Consider the following 25,451-nt stretch of genomic DNA (forward strand, 5'->3'; position numbering starts at 1 on the left):
GATATGTGTTTCTTTTTCCTGTGATCAGCATTTTTATCTTGGGTCCATGGTAATCATTTAGTGCCTGGATTTATATCACAGAAAAAAGAATTGTACCAATCATAAATACCCATCTCTAGTGATTAACAGCATGCGGTGCCAGCAGTTCTTCTGATGATGCACAGGAAGGCAGCACCTTTTCAGGGGATTAGCAATGTGATTTCACTTTTAACCTTTTTTGACGATGCAAATAACCAGGCCCACTTTGATATAACCTATGTGGTCACACCCCTTTACTCCCCCTGGGAATACACTGTTTTTGCCTGCACAAACAATGTCTGATGATACTGCATGGGCTCAACATAGACCACCATTCATCATCTCCACCCTCAAAGTCAGCGTTGCTAGCCCTGCTAGCTAGCCTAAGCCACCTCACTATAGACTACAATTCATCATCTCCCCTCTAAAAGTCAGCATTGCTATCCCTGCTAGCTAGCCTAAGCCACCTCACCACAGACCACCATTCAACTCCACCCTCAACATCAGCATTGCTAGTCCTACTAGCTAGCCTAAGCCATCTCACCACAGACCACCATTCATCCTCTCTGCCCTCAAAGTCAGCATTGCTAGCCCTCCTAGCTAGCCTAAGTCATCTCACCATAGACCATCATTCATCATCTCCCCTCTCAAAGTCAGCATTGCTAGCCCTGCTAGCTAGCCTAAGCCATCTCACCATAGACCACCATTCATCATCTACACTCTCGAAGTCAGCATTGCTAGCCCTGCTAGCTAGCCTAAGCCACCCCACTACAGACCACCATTCATCACCTCCCCTCTCAAAGTAAGCATTGCTAGACCTGTTAACTAGCCTAAGCCACCTCACAAAAGACCACCTTTCATCTCCTCCCTCAACGTCAGCATTGCTAGTCCTACTAGCTAGCCTAAGCCATCTCACCAGAGACCACCATTCATCCTCTCCACCTTCAAAGTCAGCATTGCCAGCCCTGATGGCTAACCTAAGCCATCTCACCATAGACCACCATTCATCATCTCCCCTCTCAAAGTCAGCATTGCTAGCCCTGCTAGCTGGCCTAAGCCATCTCACCATAGACCACCATTCATCATCTACCCTTTCGAAGTCAGCATTGCTAGGCCTGCTAGCAAGCCTAAGCCACACCACTACAGACCACCATTCATGACCTCCCCTCTCAAAGTAAGCATTGCTAGCCCTGCTAACTAGCCTAAGCCATCTCACCATAGACCACCTTTCATCATCTCCACCCTCAAAGTCAGCATTGCTAGCCCTGCTAGCTAGCCTAAGCCACCTCACCATAGACCACCATTCATCATCTCCCCTCTCAAAGTCACGATAGCTAGCATTGCTAGCTAGCCTAAGCCGCTTCACCACAGACCACCATTCGTCATCTCCCCTCTCAAAATAAGCATTGCTAGCCCTGCTAACTAGCCTAAGCCATCTCACCATAGACCACCATTCATCATCTCAACCCTCAAGGTCAGCATTGCTAGCCCTGCTACCTAGCCTAAGCCACCTCACCATAGGCCATCATTCATCATCTCCCCTCTGAAAGTCAGAATTGCTAGCCCTGCTAGCTAGACTAATCCGCCTCACCACAGAACATCATTCATCATCTCCTCTCTCAAAGTCAGCATTGCTAGCCCTGCTAGCTAGCCTAAGCCACCTCACCATAGACCACCATGCATCGTCTCCATGCTCAAATCAGCAGTGCTAGCCCTGCTAGCAAGCCTAAGCCATCTCACCATAGACCACCTTTCATCATCTCCCCTCTCAAAGTCAGCATTGCTAGCCCTGCTAGCTAGCCTAAGCCACCTCACCATAGACCACCATTCATCATCTCCCCTCTCAAAGTCACAATTGCTAGCATTGCTAGCTAGCCTAAGCCGCCTCACCACAGACCACCATTCGTCATCTCCCCTCTCAAAATAAGCATTGCTAGCCCTGCTAACTAGCCTAAGCCATCTCACCATAGACAACCATTCATCACCTCCACCCTCAGGGTCAGCATTGCTAGCCCTGCTACCTAGCCTAAGCCACCTCACCATAGGCCACCATTCATCATCTCCCCTCTGAAAGTCAGAATTGCTAGCCCAGCTAGCTAGACTAATCCGCATCACCACAGACCATCATTCATCACCTCCTCTCTCAAAGTCAGCATTGCTAGCCCTGCTAGCTAGCCGAAGCCACCTCACCATAGACCACCATGCATCGTCTCCACGCTCAAATCAGCAGTGCTAGCCCTGCTAGCTAGCCTAAGCCATCTGACCATAGACCACCATTCATCATCTCCCCTCCCAAAGTCAGCAGGCCACCTCACCATAGACCACCATTCATCATCTCCACGCTCAAAGTCAGCATTGCTAGCCCTGCTAGCTAGCCTAAGCCACCTCACCATAGACCACCATTCATCATCTCCCCTCTCAAAGTCACAATTGCTAGCATTGCTAGCTAGCCTAAGCCGCCTCACCACAGACCACCATTCGTCATCTCCCCTCTCAAAATAAGCATTGCTAGCCCTGCTAACTAGCCTAAGCCATCTCACCATAGACCACCTTTCATCATCTCCACCCTCAAAGTCAGCATTGCTAGCCCTGCTAGCTAGCCTAAGCCACCTCACCATAGACCACCATATATCATCTCCCCTCTCAAAGTCACGATAGCTAGCATTGCTAGCTAGCCTAAGCCGCCTCACCACAGACCACCATTCGTCATCTCCCCTCTCAAAATAAGCATTGCTAGCCCTGCTAACTAGCCGAAGCCACCTCACCATAGACCACCATGCATCGTCTCCACGCTCAAATCAGCAGTGCTAGCCCTGCTAGCTAGCCTAAGCCATCTCACCATAGACCACCATTCATCATCTCCCCTCCCAAAGTCAGCAGGCCACCTCACCATAGACCACCATTCATCATCTCCACGCTCAAAGTCAGCATTGCTAGCCCTCCTAGCTAGCCTAAGCCACCTCACCATAGACCACCATTCATCATCTCCCCTCTCAAAGTCACAATTGCTAGCATTGCTAGCTAGCCTAAGCCGCCTCACCACAGACCACCATTCGTCATCTCCCCTCTCAAAATAAGCATTGCTAGCCCTGCTAACTAGCCTAAGCCATCTCACCATAGACCACCATTCATCATCTCCATCCTCAAAGTCAGCATTGCTAGCCCTGCTAGCTAGCCTAAACCACCTCACCATAGGCCAACATTCATCATCTCCCCTCTGAAAGTCAGAATTGCTAGCCCTGCTAGCTAGCCTAATCCGCCTCACCACAGACCATCATTCATCATCTCCCCTCTCAAGGTCAGCATTGCTAGTCCTGCTAGCTAGCCTAAGCCACCTCACCATAGACCACCATTCATCATCTCCCCCTCTCAAAGTCAGCATTGCTAGCAATGCTAACTAGATTAAGCCATCTGACCATTGACCACCATTCATCATCTCCCCTCTCAAAGTCAACATTTCTAGCCCTGCTAACTAGCATAAGCCATCTGGCTATAGACCACCATTCGTCATCTCCCCTCTCAAAGTCAGCATTGCTAGCCCTGCTAGCTAGCCTAAGCCACCTCACCACAGACCACCATTCAACTCCACCCTCAACATCAGCATTGCTAGTCCTACTAGCTAGCCTAAGCCATCTCACCACAGACCACCATTCATCCTCTCTGCCCTCAAAGTCAGCGTTGCTAGCCCTCCTATCTAGCCTAAGTCATCTCATCATAGACCACCATTCTTCATCTCCCCTCTCAAACTCAGCATTGCTAGCCCTGCTAGCTAGCCTAAGCCACCTCACCATAGACCACCATTCATCATCTACACTCTCGAAGTCAGCTTTGCTAGCCCTGCTAGCTAGCCTAAGCCACCCCACTACAGACCACAATTCATCACCTCCCCTCTCAAAGTAAGTATTGCAGGCCCTGTTAACTAGCCTAAGCCACCTCACAAAAGACCACCTTTCATCTCCACCCTCAACGTCAGCATTGCTAGTCCTACTAGCTAGCCTAAGCCATCTCACCACAGACCACCATTCATCCTCTTCACCCTCAAAGTCAGCATTGCTAGCCCTGAAGGCTAACCTAAGCCATCTCACCATAGACCACCATTCATCATCTCCCCTCTCAAAGTCAGCATTGCTAGCCCTGCTAGCTGGCCTAAGCCATCTCACCATAGACCACCATTCATCATCTTTCCTCTCAAAGTCAGCATTTCTAGCCCTGCTAACTAGCCTAAGCCACCTCACAAAAGACCACCTTTCATCTCCACCCTCAACGTCAGCATTGCTAGTCCTACTAGCTAGCCTAAGCCACCTCACCACAGACCACCATTCAACTCCACCCTCAACATCAGCATTGCTAGTCCTACTAGCTAGCCTAAGCCATCTCACCACAGACCACCATTCATCCTCTCCGCCCTCAAAGTCAGCGTTGCTAGCCCTCCTAGCTAGCCTAAGTCATCTCACCATAGACCACCATTCATCATCTCCCCTCTGAAAGTCAGCATTGCTAGCCCTGCTAGCTAGCCTAAGCCATCTCAACATAGACCACCATTCATCATCTACACTCTCGAAGTCAGCATTGCTAGCCCTGCTAGCTAGCCTAAGCCACCCCACTACAGACCACCATTCATCACCTCCCCTCTCAAAGTAAGCATTGCTAGCCCTGTTAACTAGCCTAAGCCACCTCACAAAAGACCACCTTTCATCTCCACCCTCAACGTCAGCATTGCTAGTCCTACTAGCTAGCCTAAGCCATCCCACCACAGACCACCATTCATCCTCTCCACCCTCAAAGTCAGCATTGCTATCCCTGATGGCTAACCTAAGCCATCTCACCATAGACCACCATTCATCATCTCCCTCTCAAAGTCAGCATTGCTAGTCCTGCTAGCTGGCCTAAACCATCTCACCATAGACCACCATTCATCATCTACCCTCTCGAAGTCAGCATTGCTAGGCCTGCTAGCAAGCCTAAGCCACCCCACTACAGACCACCATTCATCACCTCCCCTCTCAAAGTAAGCATTGCTAGTCCTGCTAGCTAGCCTAAGCACCTCACCATAGACCACCATTCATCCTCTCCACCCTCAAAGTCAGCATTGCTAGCCTTGATGGCTAAACTAAGCCATCTCACCATAGACCACCATTCATCATCTCCCCTCTCAAAGTCAGAATGGCTAGCCCTGCTAGCTAGCCTAAGCCACCTCATGATAGATCACCATTCATCATCTCCCCTCTCAAAGTCACAATTACTAGCCCTGCTAGATAGCCTAAGCTGCCTCACCACAGACCACCATTCGTGTTCTCCCCTCTCAAAGTAAGCATTGCTAGCCCTGCTAACTAGCCTAATCCGCCTCACCACAGACCATCATTCATCATCTCCTCTCTCAAAGTCAGCATTGCAAGCCCTGCTAGCTAGCCTAAGCCATCTCACCATAGACCACCATTCATCATCTCCCCTCTCAAAGTCAGCAGGCCACCTCACCATAGACCACCATTCATCATCTCCATGCTCAAAGTCAGCATTGCTAGGCCTGCTAGCTAGCCTAAGCCACCTCACCACAGACCACCATTCATCACCTCCCCTCTCAAAGTCAGCATTGCTGGCCCTGCTAGGTAGCCTAAGCGCCTCTCCACAGACCAACATTCATCACCTCCCCTCTCAAGGTCAGCATTACTAGCTCTGCTAGCTAGTGTAAGCCACCTAACCACAGACCACCTTTCATCACCCCCCTCTCAAAGTCTGCATTGCTAGCCCTGCTAGCTAGCCTAAGCGCCTCACCACAGAACACCATTCATCATCTCCACCCTCAAAGTCAGCATTGCTAGCCCTGCTAGCTAGCCTAAGCCATCTCACCATAGACCACCATTCATCATCTACCCTCTCGAAGTCAGCATTGCTAGCCCTGCTAGCAAGCCTAAGCCACCCCACTACAGACCACCATTCATCACCTCCCCTCTCAAAGTAAGCATTGCTAGCCCTGCTAGCAAGCCTTAGCCACTCCACTACAGACCACCATTCATCATCTCCCCTCTCAAAGTCAGCAGGCCACCTCACCATAGACCACCATTCATCATCTCCACGCTCAAAGTCAGCATTGCTAGCCCTGCTAGCTAGCCTAAGCCACCTCACCACAGACCACCATTCATCACCTCCCTTCTCAAAGTCAGCATTGCTGGCCCTGCTAGGTAGCCTAGGTGCCTCTCCACAGACCACCATTCATCACCTCCCCTCTCAAGGTCAGCATTGCTAGCCCTGCTAGCTAGTGTAAGCCACCTAACCACAGACCACCATTCATCATCTACCCTCTCAAAGTAAGCATTGCTAGCCCAGCTAACTAGCCTAGGCCATCTCACCATAGACCACCATTCATCATCTCCACCCCCAAAAGTCAGAATTGCTAGCCCTGCTAGCTATCCTAAGCCACCTCACCATAGACCACCATTCATCATCTCCCCTCTCAAAGTCACAATTGCTAGCCCTGCTAGCTAGCCTAAGACGCCTCACCACAGACCACCATTCTTCATCTCCCCTCTCAAAGAAATCATTGCTAGCCCTGCTAACTAGCCTAAGCCATCTCACCATAGACCACCATTCATCATCTCCAACCTCAAAGTCAGCATTGCTAGCCCTGCTAGCTAGCCTAAGCCACCTCACCATAGGCCACCATTCATCATCTCCCCTCTCAAAGTCAGAATTGCTAGCCCTTCTAGCTAGCCTAAACCGCCTCACCACATACCATCATTCATCATCTCCTCTCTCAAAGTCAGCATTGCTAGCCCTGCTAGCTAGCCTAAGCCACCTCACCATAGACCACCATGCATCATCTTCACGCTCAAATCAGCAGTGCTAGCCCTGCTAGTTAGCCTAAGCCACCTCACCATAGACCACCATGCATCATCTCCACGCTCAAATCAGCAGTGCTAGCCCTGCTAGCTAGCATAATCCATCTCACCATAGACCACCATTCATCATCTCCCCTCTCAAAGTCAGCAGGCCACCTCACCATAGACCACCATTCATCATCTCCACGCTCGAAGTCAGCATTGCTAGCCCTGCTAGCTAGCCTAAGAGACCTCACCACAGACCACCATTCATCACCTACACTCTCAAAGTCAGCATTGCTAGCCCTGCTAGCTAGCCTAAGTGCCACACCACAGACCACCATTCATCACCTCCCCTCTCAAGGTCAGTATTGCTAGCCCTGCTAGATAGCCTAAGCCGCCTCACCACAGACCACCATTCTTCATCTCCCCTCTCAAGTTCAGCATTGCTAGCCCTGCTAGCTAGCCTAAGCCATCTCCCCATAGACCACCACTCATCATCTCCAACCTCAAAGTCAGCATTGCTAGCCCTGCTAGCTAGCCTAAGCCACCTCACCATAGGCCACCATTCATCATCTCCCCTCTCAAAGTCAGAATTGCTAGCCCTGCTAGCTAGCCTAAACCGCCTCACCACATACCATCATTCATCATCTCCTCTCTCAAAGTCAGCATTGCTAGCCCTGCTAGCTAGCCTAAGCCACCTCACCATAGACCACCATGCATCATCTTCACGCTCAAATCAGCAGTGCTAGCCCTGCTAGCTAGCCTAAGCCACCTCACCATAGACCACCATGCATCATCTCCACGCTCAAATCAGCAGTGCTAGCCCTGCTAGCTAGCATAATCCATCTCACCATAGACCACCATTCATCATCTCCCCTCTCAAAGTCAGCAGGCCACCTCACCATAGACCACCATTCATCATCTCCACGCTCGAAGTCAGCATTGCTAGCCCTGCTAGCTAGCCTAAGAGACCTCACCACAGACCACCATTCATCACCTACACTCTCAAAGTCAGCATTGCTAGCCCTGCTAGCTAGCCTAAGTGCCACACCACAGACCACCATTCATCACCTCCCCTCTCAAGGTCAGTATTGCTAGCCCTGCTAGATAGCCTAAGCCCCTCACCACAGAACACCATTCATCACCTGCCCTCTCAAGTTCAGCATTGCTAGTCCTGCTAGCTAGCCTAAGCCACCTCTCCATAGACCACCATTCATCGTCTCCACCCTCAAAGTCAGCATTGCTAGCCCTGATGGCTAAACTAAGCCATCTCACCATAGACCACCATTCATCATCTCCCCTCTCAAAGTCAGCATTGGTAGCCCTGCTAGCTAGCCAAAGCCACCTCACCATAGGCAACGATTCATCATCTCCCCTCTCAAAGTCAGAATTGCTAGCCCTGCTAGCTAGCTTGAACCGCCTCACCACATAACATCATTCATCACCTACACTCTCGAAGTCAGCATTGCTAGCCCTGCTAGCTAGCCTAAGTGCCTCACCACAGACCACCATTCATCACCTCCCCCCTCAAGGTCAGTATTGCTAGCCCTGCTAGATAGCCTAAGCCCCTCACCACAGAACACCATTCATCACCTGCCCTCTCAAGGTCAGCATTGCTAGTCCTGCTAGCTAGCCTAAGCCACCTCACCATAGACCACCATGCATCATCTCCATGCTCAAATCAGCAATGCTAGCCCTGCTAGCTAGCATAATCCACCTCACCATAGACCACCATTCATCATCTCCACGCTCGAAGTCAGCATTGCTAGCCCTGCTAGCTAGCCTAAGAGACCTCACCACAGACCACCATTCATCACCTACACTTCCAAAGTCAGCATTGCTAGCCCTGCTAGCTAGCCTAAGTGCCTCACCACAGACCACCATTCATCACCTCCCCTCTCAAGGTCAGTATTGCTAGCCCTGCTAGATAGCCTAAGCCCCTCACCACAGAACACCATTCATCACCTGCCCTCTCAAGGTCAGCATTGCTAGTCCTGCTAGCTAGCCTAAGCCACCTCACCATAGACCACCATTCATCGTCTCCACCCTCAAAGTCAGCATTGCTAGCCCTGATGGCTAAACTAAGCCATCTCACCATAGACCACCATTCATCATCTCCCCTCTCAAAGTCAGCTTTGGTAGCCCTGCTAGCTAGCCTAAGCCACCTCACCATAGATCACCATTCATCATCTCCCCTCTCAAAGTCAGCATTGCTAGCCCTGCTAGCTAGCCTAAGCCACCTCACCATAGGCCACCATTCATCATCTCCCCTCTCAAAGTCAGAATTGCTAGCCCTGCTAGCTAGCCTAATCTGCCTCACCACAGACCATCATTCATCATCTCCACTCTCAAAGTCAGCATTGCTAGCCCTGCTAGCTAGCCTAAGACACCTCACCACAGACCACCATTCATCACCTACCCTCTCAAAGTCAGCATTGCTAGCCCTGCTAGCTAGCCTAAGTGCCTCACCACAGACCACCATTCATCACCTCCCCTCTCAAGGTCAGTATTGCTAGCCATGCTAACTAGATTAAGCCAATAGACCATTGACCACCATTCATCATCTCCCCTCTCAAAGTCAGCATTTCTAGCCCTGCTAACTAGCATAAGCCATCTGGCTATAGACCACCATTCGTCATCTCCCCTCTCAAAGCCAGCATTGCTAGCCCTGCTAGCTAGCCTAAGCCACCTCACCACAGACCACCATTCAACTCCACCCTCAACATCTGCATTGCTATTCCTACTAGCTAGCCTAAGCCATCTCACCAGAGACCACCATTCATCCTCTCCGCCCTCAAAGTCAGCATTGCTAGCCCTCCTAGCTAGCCTAAGTCATCTCACCATAGACCACCATTCATCACCTCCCCACTCAAGGTCAGCATTGCTAGTCCTGCTAGCTAGCCTAAGCCATCTCACCATAGACCACCATTCATCATCTACACTCTCGAAGTCAGCATTGCTAGCCCTGCTAGCAAGCCTAAGCCACCCCACTACAGACCACCATTCATCATCTCCCCTCTCAAAGTCACAATTGCTAGCCCTGCTAGCTAGCCTAAGCCATCTCACCATAGACCACCATTCATCATCTACACTCTCGAAGTCAGCATTGCTAGCCCTGCTAGCAAGCCTTAGCCACCCCACTACAGACCACCATTCATCAACTCCCCTCTCAAAGTAAGCATTGCTACCCCTATTAACTAGCCTAAGCCACCTCACCAAAGACCACCTTTCATCTCCACCCTCAACATCAGCATTGCTAGTCCTACTAGCTAGCCTAAGCCATCTCACCACAGACCACCATTCATCCTCTCCACCCTCAAAGTCAGTGCTGCTAGCCCTGTTGGCTAACCTAAGCCATCTCACCATAGAGCACCATTCATCATCTCCCCTCTCAAAGTCAGAATGGCTAGCCCTGCTAGCTAGCCTAAGCCACCTCACGATAGATCACCATTCATCATCTCCCCTCTCAAAGTCACAATTACTAGCCCTGCTAGATAGCCTAAGCCGCCTCACCACAGACCACCATTCTTCATCTCCCCTCTCAAGTTCAGCATTGCTAGCCCTGCTAGCTAGCCTAAGCCATCTCACCATAGACCACCACTCATCATCTCCAACCTCAAAGTCAGCATTGCTAGCCCTGCTAGCTAGCCTAACCACCTCACCATAGGCCACCATTCATCATCTCCCCTCTCAAAGTCAGAATTGCTAGCCCTGCTAGCTAGCCTAAACCGCCTCACCACATACCATCATTCATCATCTCCTCTCTCAAAGTCAGCATTGCTAGCCCTGCTAGCTAGCCTAAGCCACCTCACCATAGACCACCATGCATCATCTTCACGCTCAAATCAGCAGTGCTAGCCCTGCTAGCTAGCCTAAGCCACCTCACCATAGACCACCATGCATCATCTCCACGCTCAAATCAGCAGTGCTAGCCCTGCTAGCTAGCATAATCCATCTCACCATAGACCACCATTCATCATCTCCCCTCTCAAAGTCAGCAGGCCACCTCACCATAGACCACCATTCATCATCTCCACGCTCGAAGTCAGCATTGCTAGCCCTGCTAGCTAGCCTAAGAGACCTCACCACAGACCACCATTCATCACCTACACTCTCAAAGTCAGCATTGCTAGCCCTGCTAGCTAGCCTAAGTGCCACACCACAGACCACCATTCATCACCTCCCCTCTCAAGGTCAGTATTGCTAGCCCTGCTAGATAGCCTAAGTCCCTCACCACAGAACACCATTCATCACCTGCCCTCTCAAGTTCAGCATTGCTAGTCCTGCTAGCTAGCCTAAGCCACCTCTCCATAGACCACCATTCATCGTCTCCACCCTCAAAGTCAGCATTGCTAGCCCTGATGGCTAAACTAAGCCATCTCACCATAGACCACCATTCATCATCTCCCCTCTCAAAGTCAGCATTGGTAGCCCTGCTAGCTAGCCAAAGCCACCTCACCATAGGCCACGATTCATCATCTCCCCTCTCAAAGTCAGAATTGCTAGCCCTGCTAGCTAGCTTGAACCGCCTCACCACATAACATCATTCATCACCTACACTCTCGAAGTCAGCATTGCTAGCCCTGCTAGCTAGCCTAAGTGCCTCACCACAGACCACCATTCATCACCTCCCCCCTCAAGGTCAGTATTGCTAGCCCTGCTAGATAGCCTAAGCCCCTCACCACAGAACACCATTCATCATCTCCCCTCTCAAAGTCACAATTGCTAGCCCTGCTAGCTAGCCTAAGCCATCTCACCATAGACCACCATTCATCATCTACACTCTCGAAGTCAGCATTGCTAGCCCTGCTAGCAAGCCTTAGCCACCCCACTACAGACCACCATTCATCAACTCCCCTCTCAAAGTAAGCATTGCTACCCCTATTAACTAGCCTAAGCCACCTCACCAAAGACCACCTTTCATCTCCACCCTCAACATCAGCATTGCTAGTCCTACTAGCTAGCCTAAGCCATCTCACCACAGACCACCATTCATCCTCTCCACCCTCAAAGTCAGTGCTGCTAGCCCTGTTGGCTAACCTAAGCCATCTCACCATAGAGCACCATTCATCATCTCCCCTCTCAAAGTCAGAATGGCTAGCCCTGCTAGCTAGCCTAAGCCACCTCACGATAGATCACCATTCATCATCTCCCCTCTCAAAGTCACAATTACTAGCCCTGCTAGATAGCCTAAGCCGCCTCACCACAGACCACCATTCTTCATCTCCCCTCTCAAGTTCAGCATTGCTAGCCCTGCTAGCTAGCCTAAGCCATCTCACCATAGACCACCACTCATCATCTCCAACCTCAAAGTCAGCATTGCTAGCCCTGCTAGCTAGCCTAACCACCTCACCATAGGCCACCATTCATCATCTCCCCTCTCAAAGTCAGAATTGCTAGCCCTGCTAGCTAGCCTAAACCGCCTCACCACATACCATCATTCATCATCTCCTCTCTCAAAGTCAGCATTGCTAGCCCTGCTAGCTAGCCTAAGCCACCTCACCATAGACCACCATGCATCATCTTCACGCTCAAATCAGCAGTGCTAGCCCTGCTAGCTAGCCTAAGCCACCTCACCATAGACCACCATGCATCATCTCCACGCTCAAATCAGCAGTGCTAGCCCTGCTAGCTAGCATAATCCATCTCACCATAGACCACCATTCATCATCTCCCCTCTCAAAGTCAGCAGGCCACCTCACCATAGACCACCATTCATCATCTCCACGCTCGAAGTCAGCATTGCTAGCCCTGCTAGCTAGCCTAAGAGACCTCACCACAGACCACCATTCATCACCTACACTCTCAAAGTCAGCATTGCTAGCCCTGCTAGCTAGCCTAAGTGCCACACCACAGACCACCATTCATCACCTCCCCTCTCAAGGTCAGTATTGCTAGCCCTGCTAGATAGCCTAAGTCCCTCACCACAGAACACCATTCATCACCTGCCCTCTCAAGTTCAGCATTGCTAGTCCTGCTAGCTAGCCTAAGCCACCTCTCCATAGACCACCATTCATCGTCTCCACCCTCAAAGTCAGCATTGCTAGCCCTGATGGCTAAACTAAGCCATCTCACCATAGACCACCATTCATCATCTCCCCTCTCAAAGTCAGCATTGGTAGCCCTGCTAGCTAGCCAAAGCCACCTCACCATAGGCCACGATTCATCATCTCCCCTCTCAAAGTCAGAATTGCTAGCCCTGCTAGCTAGCTTGAACCGCCTCACCACATAACATCATTCATCACCTACACTCTCGAAGTCAGCATTGCTAGCCCTGCTAGCTAGCCTAAGTGCCTCACCACAGACCACCATTCATCACCTCCCCCCTCAAGGTCAGTATTGCTAGCCCTGCTAGATAGCCTAAGCCCCTCACCACAGAACACCATTCATCACCTGCCCTCTCAAGGTCAGCATTGCTAGTCCTGCTAGCTAGCCTAAGCCACCTCACCATAGACCACCATGCATCATCTCCATGCTCAAATCAGCAATGCTAGCCCTGCTAGCTAGCATAATCCACCTCACCATAGACCACCATTCATCATCTCCACGCTCGAAGTCAGAATTGCTAGCCCTGCTAGCTAGCCTAAGAGACCTCACCACAGACCACCATTCATCACCTACACTTCCAAAGTCAGCATTGCTAGCCCTGCTAGCTAGCCTAAGTGCCTCACCACAGACCACCATTCATCACCTCCCCTCTCAAGGTCAGTATTGCTAGCCCTGCTAGATAGCCTAAGCCCCTCACCACAGAACACCATTCATCACCTGCCCTCTCAAGGTCAGCATTGCTAGTCCTGCTAGCTAGCCTAAGCCACCTCACCATAGACCACCATTCATCGTCTCCACCCTCAAAGTCAGCATTGCTAGCCCTGATGGCTAAACTAAGCCATCTCACCATAGACCACCATTCATCATCTCCCCTCTCAAAGTCAGCTTTGGTAGCCCTGCTAGCTAGCCTAAGCCACCTCACCATAGATCACCATTCATCATCTCCCCTCTCAAAGTCAGCATTGCTAGCCCTGCTAGCTAGCCTAAGCCACCTCACCATAGGCCACCATTCATCATCTCCCCTCTCAAAGTCAGAATTGCTAGCCCTGCTAGCTAGCCTAATCTGCCTCACCACAGACCATCATTCATCATCTCCACTCTCAAAGTCAGCATTGCTAGCCCTGCTAGCTAGCCTAAGACACCTCACCACAGACCACCATTCATCACCTACCCTCTCAAAGTCAGCATTGCTAGCCCTGCTAGCTAGCCTAAGTGCCTCACCACAGACCACCATTCATCACCTCCCCTCTCAAGGTCAGTATTGCTAGCCATGCTAACTAGATTAAGCCAATAGACCATTGACCACCATTCATCATCTCCCCTCTCAAAGTCAGCATTTCTAGCCCTGCTAACTAGCATAAGCCATCTGGCTATAGACCACCATTCGTCATCTCCCCTCTCAAAGCCAGCATTGCTAGCCCTGCTAGCTAGCCTAAGCCACCTCACCACAGACCACCATTCAACTCCACCCTCAACATCTGCATTGCTATTCCTACTAGCTAGCCTAAGCCATCTCACCAGAGACCACCATTCATCCTCTCCGCCCTCAAAGTCAGCATTGCTAGCCCTCCTAGCTAGCCTAAGTCATCTCACCATAGACCACCATTCATCACCTCCCCACTCAAGGTCAGCATTGCTAGTCCTGCTAGCTAGCCTAAGCCATCTCACCATAGACCACCATTCATCATCTACACTCTCGAAGTCAGCATTGCTAGCCCTGCTAGCAAGCCTAAGCCACCCCACTACAGACCACCATTCATCATCTCCCCTCTCAAAGTCACAATTGCTAGCCCTGCTAGCTAGCCTAAGCCATCTCACCATAGACCACCATTCATCATCTACACTCTCGAAGTCAGCATTGCTAGCCCTGCTAGCAAGCCTTAGCCACCCCACTACAGACCACCATTCATCAACTCCCCTCTCAAAGTAAGCATTGCTACCCCTATTAACTAGCCTAAGCCACCTCACCAAAGACCACCTTTCATCTCCACCCTCAACATCAGCATTGCTAGTCCTACTAGCTAGCCTAAGCCATCTCACCACAGACCACCATTCATCCTCTCCACCCTCAAAGTCAGTGCTGCTAGCCCTGTTGGCTAACCTAAGCCATCTCACCATAGAGCACCATTCATCATCTCCCCTCTCAAAGTCAGAATGGCTAGCCCTGCTAGCTAGCCTAAGCCACCTCACAATAGATCACCATTCATCATCTCCCCTCTCAAAGTCACAATTACTAGCCCTGCTAGCTAGCCTAAGCTGCCTCACCACAGACCACCATTCGTGTTCTCCCCTCCCAAAGTAAGCATTGTTAGCACTGCTAACTAGCCTAAGCCATCTCAACATAGACCAGCATTCATCATCCCCACCCTCAAAGTCAGCATTGCTAGCCCTGCTAGCTAGCCTAAGCCACCTCACCATAGGCCACCATTCATCATCTCCCCTCTCAAAGTCAGAATTGCTAGCCCTGCTAGCTAGCCTAATCCGCCTCACCACAGACCATCATTCATCATCTCCTCTCTCAAAGTCAGCATTGCTAGCCCTGCTAGCTAGCCTAAGCAATCTCACCATAGACCACCATTCATCATCTCCCATCTCAAAGTCAGCAGGCCACCTCACCATAGACCACCATTCATCATCTCCACGCTCAAAGTCAGCATTGCTAGCCCTGCTAGCTAGCCTAAGCCACCTCACCACAGACCACCATTCATCACCTCCCCTCTCAAAGTCAGTATTGCTGGCCCTGCTAGGTAGCCTAAGTACCACTCCACAGACCACCATTCATCACTTCCCCTCTCAAGGTCAGCATTGCTAGCCCTGCTACCTAGTGTAAGCCACCTAACCACAGACCACCATTCATCACCTCCCCTCTCAAAGTCTGCATGGCTAGCCCTGCTAGCTATCCTAAGCCACCTCACCATAGACCACCATTCATCATCCCCCCTCTCAAAGTCACAATTGCTAGCCCTGCTAGCTAGCCTAAGCCGCCTCACCACAGACCACCATTCGTCATCTCCACTCTCAAAGTAAGCATTGCTAGCCCTGCTAGCTAGCCTAAGCCACCTCTCCATAGACCACCATTCATCGTCTCCACCCTCAAAGTCAGCATTGCTAGCCCTGATGGCTTAACTAAGCCATCTCATCATAGACCACCATTCATCATCTCCCCTCTCAAAGTCAGCATTGGTAGCCCTGCTAGCTAGCCAAAGCCACCTCACCATAGGCCACGATTCATCATCTCCCCTCTCAAAGTCAGAATTGCTAGCCCTGCTAGCTAGCCTAAACCGCCTCACCACATAACATCATTCATCATCTCCTCTCTCAAAGTCAGCATTGCTAGCCCAGCTAGCTAGCCTAAGCCACCTCACCATAGACCACCATGCATCATCTCCACGTTCAAATCAGCAGTGCTAGCCCTGCTAGCTAGCCTAAGCCACCTCACCATAGACCACCACGCATCATCTCCACGCTCAAATCAGCAGTGCTAGCCCTGCTAGCTAGCATAATCCATCTCACCATAGACCACCATTCATCATCTCCACGCTCGAAGTCAGCATTGCTAGCCCTGCTAGCTAGCCTAAGAGACCTCACCACAGACCACCATTCATCACCTACACTCTCAAAGTCAGCATTGCTAGCCCTGCTAGCTAGCCTAAGTGCCTCACCACAGACCACCATTCATCACCTCCCCTCTCAAGGTCAGTATTGCTAGCCCTGCTAGATAGCCTAAGCACCTCACCACAGAACACCATTCACCACCTCCCCTCTCAAAGTCAGCATTGGTAGCCCTGCTAGCTAGCCTAAGCCACCTCACCATAGATCACCATTCATCACCTCCCCTCTCAAAGTCAGCAATGCTAGCCCTGCTAGATAGCCTAAGCCACCTCACCACAGACCACCATTCATCATCTCCAGCCTCAAAGTCAGCATTGCTAGCCCTGCTAGCTAGCATAAACCATCTCACCGTAGACCACCATTCATCATCTCCCCTCTCAAAGTCAGCATTGCTAGCCCTGCTAGCTAGCCTAAGCCACCTCACCATAGACCACCATTCATCAGATCCCCTCTCAAAGTCAGCATTGCTAGCCCTGCTAGCTAGCCTAAGCCATCTCACCATAGACCACCATTCATCATCTCCCCTCCCAAAGCATTGCTACCCCTGCTAGCAAGCCTAAGCAGCCTCGCCATAGACCACCATTCATCATCTCTTCTCTCAAAGTTAGCATTGCTAGCCCTGCTAGCTAGCCTAAGCAGCCTCACCATAGACCACTATTCATCATCTACCCTCTCAAAGTCAGCATTGCTAGCCCTGCTAGCTAGCCTAAGCCACCTCACCATAGACCACCCTTCATCATCTGCACCCTCAAAGTCAGCATTGCCAGCCCTGCTAGCTAGCGTAAGCCATCTGACCACAGACCACCATTCATCATCTCCCCTCTCAAAGTCAGCATTGCTAGTCCTGCTAACTAGCCTAAGCCACCTATCACACAGACCACCATTCATCAGATCCCCTCTCATTGTCAGCATTGCTAGCCCTGCTAATTAGTCTAAGCACCTCACCAGAGAACACCATTCATCACCTCCTCCTCTCAAGGTTAGCATTGCTAGCACTGCTCGCTAGCCTAAGCCACCTCACCATAGACCACCATTCATCATCTCCCCTCTCAAAGTCAGCATGGCTAGCCCTGCTAGCTAGCCTAAGCCACCTCACCACAGACCACCATTCATCATCTAACCTCTCAAAGTCAGCAGTCCCTCAAAACTCCAGCATCGCCTTGCACCACTTCCAGATGTAAGCCCTTTGCTTTGTTCTCAAGTGGAAGGAACCCCTTTACCCTGATGGCATTTGACTTCCTGCACCTCCTCAATGCAGCTCTGCACTCTACTGAAGATCCCCAGCAGGTGTTCACCCTTCCACCCCCAGCAGCACCCACAGCGGTGGCGCGAGGACACTCAGCCGGGTGTGTGTGGAATCTAACGGGATGATGTATATTCACAGCCTTGCCCCACATTGCCCACTCGTCTCTCATTCTTCCTTCCACCACCTCTAGTGTTTTAGCGGCAATATAACTACCGTTCCCCATGTACTGGGCAGAACGTAAAATAGCTCAGCAGGTTGAGTGCTCGCTGCTGCAATTTGCAGGTAGCTGGTGTGAATCTCAGCAAGATCAGCTCCGCCTCTCATCATTCCGAGGTCGATAAAATGAACACGAGTTTCGATTGGGCAAAAATAATTTTATAAACTTGATCTCTGTAAAGCGCTTTTGGCTAAAAAGCGACACAAAGAAGACATTATTGTTACACTGTGCTCACCATTTCTAGTAAAAAATGCAGGAAAAAAACAGTGAGGAGAACGTGATGCGTGTGCACTTAAAGCGCAAAACGAGCAGATAGCTGCAACTGAATGGGGAGCCCCAGCCCTGCTCCCCTGATTTCTCCAGTCTCCTCCCCCTCCTCTAATGTTCATGCGATGGTCAACATCCCCCACCCCTGTACAGCCTCTACTGCTCCCCAGATAGGTTTACACGTTATAATTCCTGTAAATGCATTATGTACAATACACTCAAAGTGCCAAGAGGCCACCCTGGTGGTGAACTCTGCGCTCTACTAATACTAAAAATAAATCAGTTGATAGATAATTCCACGGAAAAGCTCAGGGATTTCAAAGCGCTGCCAGCATCGCCACATGTGAAGAACGTATTGCCTGTACTTTGACCACATTATACAAGGAAGCCTCAGCTCCTTCCAAGTTACCCAGAAGTCCATGCAGTGATTTACATACAAGTAGTGGCGTCGTTTTCCTTGATTTTTTTTCTCTCAAGGCAGGACAGTTAAGGTTATCAATAATGGATGTCCCCTGGCCTGAAGCAGAAACTCAGTTTAATTCAGTTCAAACTGCTTCTTTCCGACTCTATTAGTGAGAGATACTGTTTGCAGGTGACATATATATGGTGCTGTTCTCTTCGCAACTGCCCGGATGAGCCTCAGTGGTCTGGGTCAGGCTTCAAACCTGTAGCTGTTTAGCAACAGAGTGGTTCAATTCCACCTTCTGGACAGTTATGTTTCTCTGTTTCCTATGATGTGTATTTTTCTATCTTATTGAGTCTATAGTAATCATTTAGTGCCTGGATTTATATCACAGAAAAAAGAATTGTACCAATCATAAATACCCATCTCTAGTGATTAACAGCATGCGGTGCCAGCAGTTCTTCTGATGATGCACAGGAAGGCAGCACCTTTTCGGGGGATTAGGAATGTGATTTCACTTTTAACCTTTTTGACGATGCAAATAACCAGGCCCCCTTTGATATAACCTATGTGGTCACACTCCTTACTCCTCCTGGGAATACATTGTTTTTGTCTGCACAATGTCTGCTGATACTGCATGGGCTCACCATAGACCACCATTCATCATCTCCACCCTCAAAGTCAGCATTGCTAGCCCTGCTAACTAACCTAAGCCATCTCACCATAGACCACCATTCATCATCTCCTCTCTCAAAGTCAGCATTGCTAGCCCTGCTAGCTAGCCTAAGCCACCTCACCATAGACCACCATGCATCATCTTCACGCTCAAATCAGCAGTGCTAGCCCTGCTAGCTAGCCTAAGCCACCTCACCATAGACCACCATGCATCATCTCCACGCTCAAATCAGCAGTGCTAGCCCTGCTAGCTAGCATAATCCATCTCACCATAGACCATCATTCATCATCTCCCCTCTCAAAGTCAGCATTGCTAGCCCTGCTAGCTAGCCTAAGCCATCTCACCATAGACCACCATTCATCAACTACACTCTCGAAGTCAGCATTGCTAGCCCTGCTAGCTAGCCTAAGCCACCCCACTACAGACCACCATTCATCACCTCCCCTCTCAAAGTAAGCATTGCTAGACCTGTTAACTAGCCTAAGCCACCTCACAAAAAACCACCTTTCATCTCCTCCCTAAACGTCAGCATTGCTAGTCCTACTAGCTAGCCTAAGCCATCTCACCAGAGACCACCATTCATCCTCTCCACCTTCAAAGTCAGCATTGCCAGCCCTGATGGCTAACCTAAGCCATCTCACCATAGACCACCATTCATCATCTCCCCTCTCAAAGTCAGCATTGCTAGCCCTGCTAGCTGGCCTAAGCCATCTCACCATAGACCACCATTCATCATCTACCCTTTCGAAGTCAGCATTGCTAGGCCTGCTAGCAAGCCTAAGCCACACCACTACAGACCACCATTCATGACCTCCCCTCTCAAAGTAAGCATTGCTAGCCCTGCTAACTAGCCTAAGCCATCTCACCATAGACCACCTTTCATCATCTCCACCCTCAAAGTCAGCATTGCTAGCCCTGCTAGCTAGCCTAAGCCACCTCACCATAGACCACCATTCATCATCTCCCCTCTCAAAGTCACGATAGCTAGCATTGCTAGCTAGCCTAAGCCGCCTCACCACAGACCACCATTCGTCATCTCCCCTCTCAAAATAAGCATTGCTAGCCCTGCTAACTAGCCTAAGCCATCTCACCATAGACCACCATTCATCATCTCCACCCTCAAGGTCAGCATTGCTAGCCCTGCTACCTAGCCTAAGCCACCTCACCATAGGCCATCATTCATCATCTCCCCTCTGAAAGTCAGAATTGCTAGCCCTGCTAGCTAGACTAATCCGCCTCACCACAGAACATCATTCATCATCTCCTCTCTCAAACTCAGCATTGCTAGCCCTGCTAGCTAGCCTAAGCCACCTCACCATAGACCACCATGCATCGTCTCCATGCTCAAATCAGCAGTGCTAGCCCTGCTAGCAAGCCTAAGCCACCTCACCATAGACCACCTTTCATCATCTCCCCTCTCAAAGTCAGCATTGCTAGCCCTGCTAGCTAGCCTAAGCCACCTCACCATAGACCACCATTCATCATCTCCCCTCTCAAAGTCACAATTGCTAGCATTGCTAGCTAGCCTAAGCCGCCTCACCACAGACCACCATTCGTCATCTCCCCTCTCAAAATAAGCATTGCTAGCCCTGCTAACTAGCCTAAGCCATCTCACCATAGACAACCATTCATCACCTCCACCCTCAGGGTCAGCATTGCTAGCCCTGCTACCTAGCCTAAGCCACCTCACCATAGGCCACCATTCATCATCTCCCCTCTGAAAGTCAGAATTGCTAGCCCAGCTAGCTAGACTAATCCGCCTCACCACAGACCATCATTCATCACCTCCTCTCTCAAAGTCAGCATTGCTAGCCCTGCTAGCTAGCCGAAGCCACCTCACCATAGACCACCATGCATCGTCTCCACGCTCAAATCAGCAGTGCTAGCCCTGCTAGCTAGCCTAAGCCATCTCACCATAGACCACCATTCATCATCTCCCCTCCCAAAGTCAGCAGGCCACCTCACCATAGACCACCATTCATCATCTCCACGCTCAAAGTCAGCATTGCTAGCCCTGCTAGCTAGCCTAAGCCACCTCACCATAGACCACCATTCATCATCTCCCCTCTCAAAGTCACAATTGCTAGCATTGCTAGCTAGCCTAAGCCGCCTCACCACAGACCACCATTCGTCATCTCCCCTCTCAAAATAAGCATTGCTAGCCCTGCTAACTAGCCTAAGCCATCTCACCATAGACCACCTTTCATCATCTCCACCCTCAAAGTCAGCATTGCTAGCCCTGCTAGCTAGCCTAAGCCACCTCACCATAGACCACCATTCATCATCTCCCCTCTCAAAGTCACGATAGCTAGCATTGCTAGCTAGCCTAAACCGCCTCACCACAGACCACCATTCGTCATCTCCACTCTCAAAATAAGCGTTGCTAGCCCTGCTAACTAGCCGAAGCCACCTCACCATAGACCACCATGCATCGTCTCCACGCTCAAATCAGCAGTGCTAGCCCTGCTAGCTAGCCGAAGCCATCTCACCATAGACCACCATTCATCATCTCACCTCCCAAAGTCAGCAGGCCACCTCACCATAGACCACCATTCATCATCTCCACGCTCAAAGTCAGCATTGCTAGCCCTGCTAGCTAGCCTAAGCCACCTCACCATAGACCACCATTCATCATCTCCCCTCTCAAAGTCACAATTGCTAGCATTGCTAGCTAGCCTAAGCCGCCTCACCACAGACCACCATTCGTCATCTCCCCTCTCAAAATAAGCATTGCTAGCCCTGCTAACTAGCCTAAGCCATCTCACCATAGAACACCATTCATCATCTCCATCCTCAAAGTCAGCATTGCTAGCCCTGCTAGCTAGCCTAAACCACCTCACCATAGGCCAACATTCATCATCTCCCCTCTGAAAGTCAGAATTGCTAGCCCTGCTAGCTAGCCTAATCCGCCTCACCACAGACCATCATTCATCATCTCCCCTCTCAAGGTCAGCATTGCTAGTCCTGCTAGCTAGCCTAAGCCACCTCACCATAGACCACCATTCATCATCTCCCCCTCTCAAAGTCAGCATTGCTAGCAATGCTAACTAGATTAAGCCATCTGACCATTGACCACCATTCATCATCTCCCCTCTCAAAGTCAGCATTTCTAGCCCTGCTAACTAGCATAAGCCATCTGGCTATAGACCACCATTCGTCATCTCCCCTCTCAAAGTCAGCATTGCTAGCCCTGCTAGCTAGCCTAAGCCACCTCACCACAGACCACCATTCAACTCCACCCTCAACATCAGCATTGCTAGTCCTACTAGCTAGCCTAAGCCATCTCACCACAGACCACCATTCATCCTCTCTGCCCTCAAAGTCAGCGTTGCTAGCCCTCCTATCTAGCCTAAGTCATCTCATCATAGACCACCATTCTTCATCTCCCCTCTCAAACTCAGCATTGCTAGCCCTGCTAGCTAGCCTAAGCCACCTCACCATAGACCACCATTCATCATCTACACTCTCGAAGTCAGCTTTGCTAGCCCTGCTAGCTAGCCTAAGCCACCCCACTACAGACCACAATTCATCACCTCCCCTCTCAAAGTAAGTATTGCAGGCCCTGTTAACTAGCCTAAGCCACCTCACAAAAGACCACCTTTCATCTCCACCCTCAACGTCAGCATTGCTAGTCCTACTAGCTAGCCTAAGCCATCTCACCACAGACCACCATTCATCCTCTTCACCCTCAAAGTCAGCATTGCTAGCCCTGAAGGCTAACCTAAGCCATCTCACCATAGACCACCATTCATCATCTCCCCTCTCAAAGTCAGCATTGCTAGCCCTGCTAGCTGGCCTAAGCCATCTCACCATAGACCACCATTCATCATCTTTCCTCTCAAAGTCAGCATTTCTAGCCCTGCTAACTAGCCTAAGCCACCTCACAAAAGACCACCTTTCATCTCCACCCTCAACGTCAGCATTGCTAGTCCTACTAGCTAGCCTAAGCCACCTCACCACAGACCACCATTCAACTCCACCCTCAACATCAGCATTGCTAGTCCTACTAGCTAGCCTAAGCCATCTCACCACAGACCACCATTCATCCTCTCCGCCCTCAAAGTCAGCGTTGCTAGCCCTCCTAGCTAGCCTAAGTCATCTCACCATAGACCACCATTCATCATCTCCCCTCTCAAAGTCAGCATTGCTAGCCCTGCTAGCTAGCCTAAGCCATCTCACCATAGACCACCATTCATCATCTACACTCTCGAAGTCAGCATTGCTAGCCCTGCTAGCTAGCCTAAGCCACCCCACTACAGACCACCATTCATCACCTCCCCTCTCAAAGTAAGCATTGCTAGCCCTGTTAACTAGCCTAAGCCACCTCACAAAAGACCACCTTTCATCTCCACCCTCAACGTCAGCATTGCTAGTCCTACTAGCTAGCCTAAGCCATCCCACCACAGACCACCATTCATCCTCTCCACCCTCAAAGTCAGCATTGCTATCCCTGATGGCTAACCTAAGCCATCTCACCATAGACCACCATTCATCATCTCCCTCTCAAAGTCAGCATTGCTAGTCCTGCTAGCTGGCCTAAACCATCTCACCATAGACCACCATTCATCATCTACCCTCTCGAAGTCAGCATTGCTAGGCCTGCTAGCAAGCCTAAGCCACCCCACTACAGACCACCATTCATCACCTCCCCTCTCAAAGTAAGCATTGCTAGTCCTGCTAGTTAGCCTAAGCACCTCACCATAGACCACCATTCATCATCTCCCCTCTCAAAGTCAGAATGGCTAGCCCTGCTAGCTAGCCTAAGCCACCTCATGATAGATCATCATTCATCATCTCCCCTCTCAAAGTCACAATTACTAGCCCTGCTAGATAGCCTAAGCTGCCTCACCACAGACCACCATTTGTGTTCTCCCCTCTCAAAGTAAGCATTGCTAGCTCTGCTAACTAGCCTAATCCGCCTCACCACAGACCATCATTCATCATCTCCTCTCTCAAAGTCAGCATTGCAAGCCCTGCTAGCTAGCCTAAGCCATCTCACCATAGACCACCATTCATCATCTCCCCTCTCAAAGTCAGCAGGCCACCTCACCATAGACCACCATTCATCATCTCCACGCTCAAAGTCAGCATTGCTAGGCCTGCTAGCTAGCCTAAGCCACCTCACCACAGAACACCATTCATCACCTCCCCTCTCAAAGTCAGCATTGCTGGCCCTGCTAGGTAGCCTAAGCGCCTCTCCACAGACAAACATTCATCACCTCCCCTCTCAAGGTCAGCATTACTAGCTCTGCTAGCTAGTGTAAGCCACCTAACCACAGACCACCTTTCATCACCCCCCTCTCAAAGTCTGCATTGCTAGCCCTGCTAGCTAGCCTAAGCGCCTCACCACAGAACACCATTCATCATCTCCACCCTCAAAGTCAGCATTGCTAGCCCTGCTAGCTAGCCTAAGCCATCTCACCATAGACCACCATTCATCATCTACCCTCTCGAAGTCAGCATTGCTAGCCCTGCTAGCAAGCCTAAGCCACCCCACTACAGACCACCATTCATCACCTCCCCTCTCAAAGTAAGCATTGCTAGCCCTGCTAGCAAGCCTTAGCCACCCCACTACAGACCACCATTCATCATCTCCCCTCTCAAAGTCAGCAGGCCACCTCACCATAGACCACCATTCATCATCTCCACGCTCAAAGTCAGCATTGCTAGCCCTGCTAGCTAGCCTAAGCCACCTCACCACAGACCACCATTCATCACCTCCCCTCTCAAAGTCAGCATTGCTGGCCCTGCTAGGTAGCCTAGGTGCCTCTCCACAGACCACCATTCATCACCTCCCCTCTCAAGGTCAGCATTGCTAGCCCTGCTAGCTAGTGTAAGCCACCTAACCACAGACCACCATTCATCATCTACCCTCTCAAAGTAAGCATTGCTAGCCCAGCTAACTAGCCTAGGCCATCTCACCATAGACCACCATTCATCATCTCCACCCCCAAAGTCAGAATTGCTAGCCCTGCTAGCTATCCTAAGCCACCTCACCATAGACCACCATTCATCATCTCCCCTCTCAAAGTCACAATTGCTAGCCCTGCTAGCTAGCCTAAGACGCCTCACCACAGACCACCATTCTTCATCTCCCCTCTCAAAGAAATAATTGCTAGCCCTGCTAACTAGCCTAAGCCATCTCA

The 25,451-nt window shown here is 50.5% G+C and overlaps 1 non-coding gene across 1 annotated transcript; it reads left to right on the forward strand.

The window, feature by feature from the left end:
• The first annotated feature begins 18,852 nt into the window (after positions 1–18,852).
• On the forward strand, positions 18,853–18,937 carry TRNASTOP-UCA (transfer RNA opal suppressor (anticodon UCA)). Its single transcript has one exon. It is a non-coding gene; the product is annotated as a tRNA-Sec (tRNA).
• Positions 18,938–25,451: the final 6,514 nt, after the last annotated feature.

This window comes from Ambystoma mexicanum, chromosome 13, assembly GCF_040938575.1.
Source record: "Ambystoma mexicanum isolate Mex_15411 chromosome 13, UKY_AmexF1_1, whole genome shotgun sequence".
NCBI lineage: Eukaryota > Metazoa > Chordata > Amphibia > Caudata > Ambystomatidae > Ambystoma > Ambystoma mexicanum.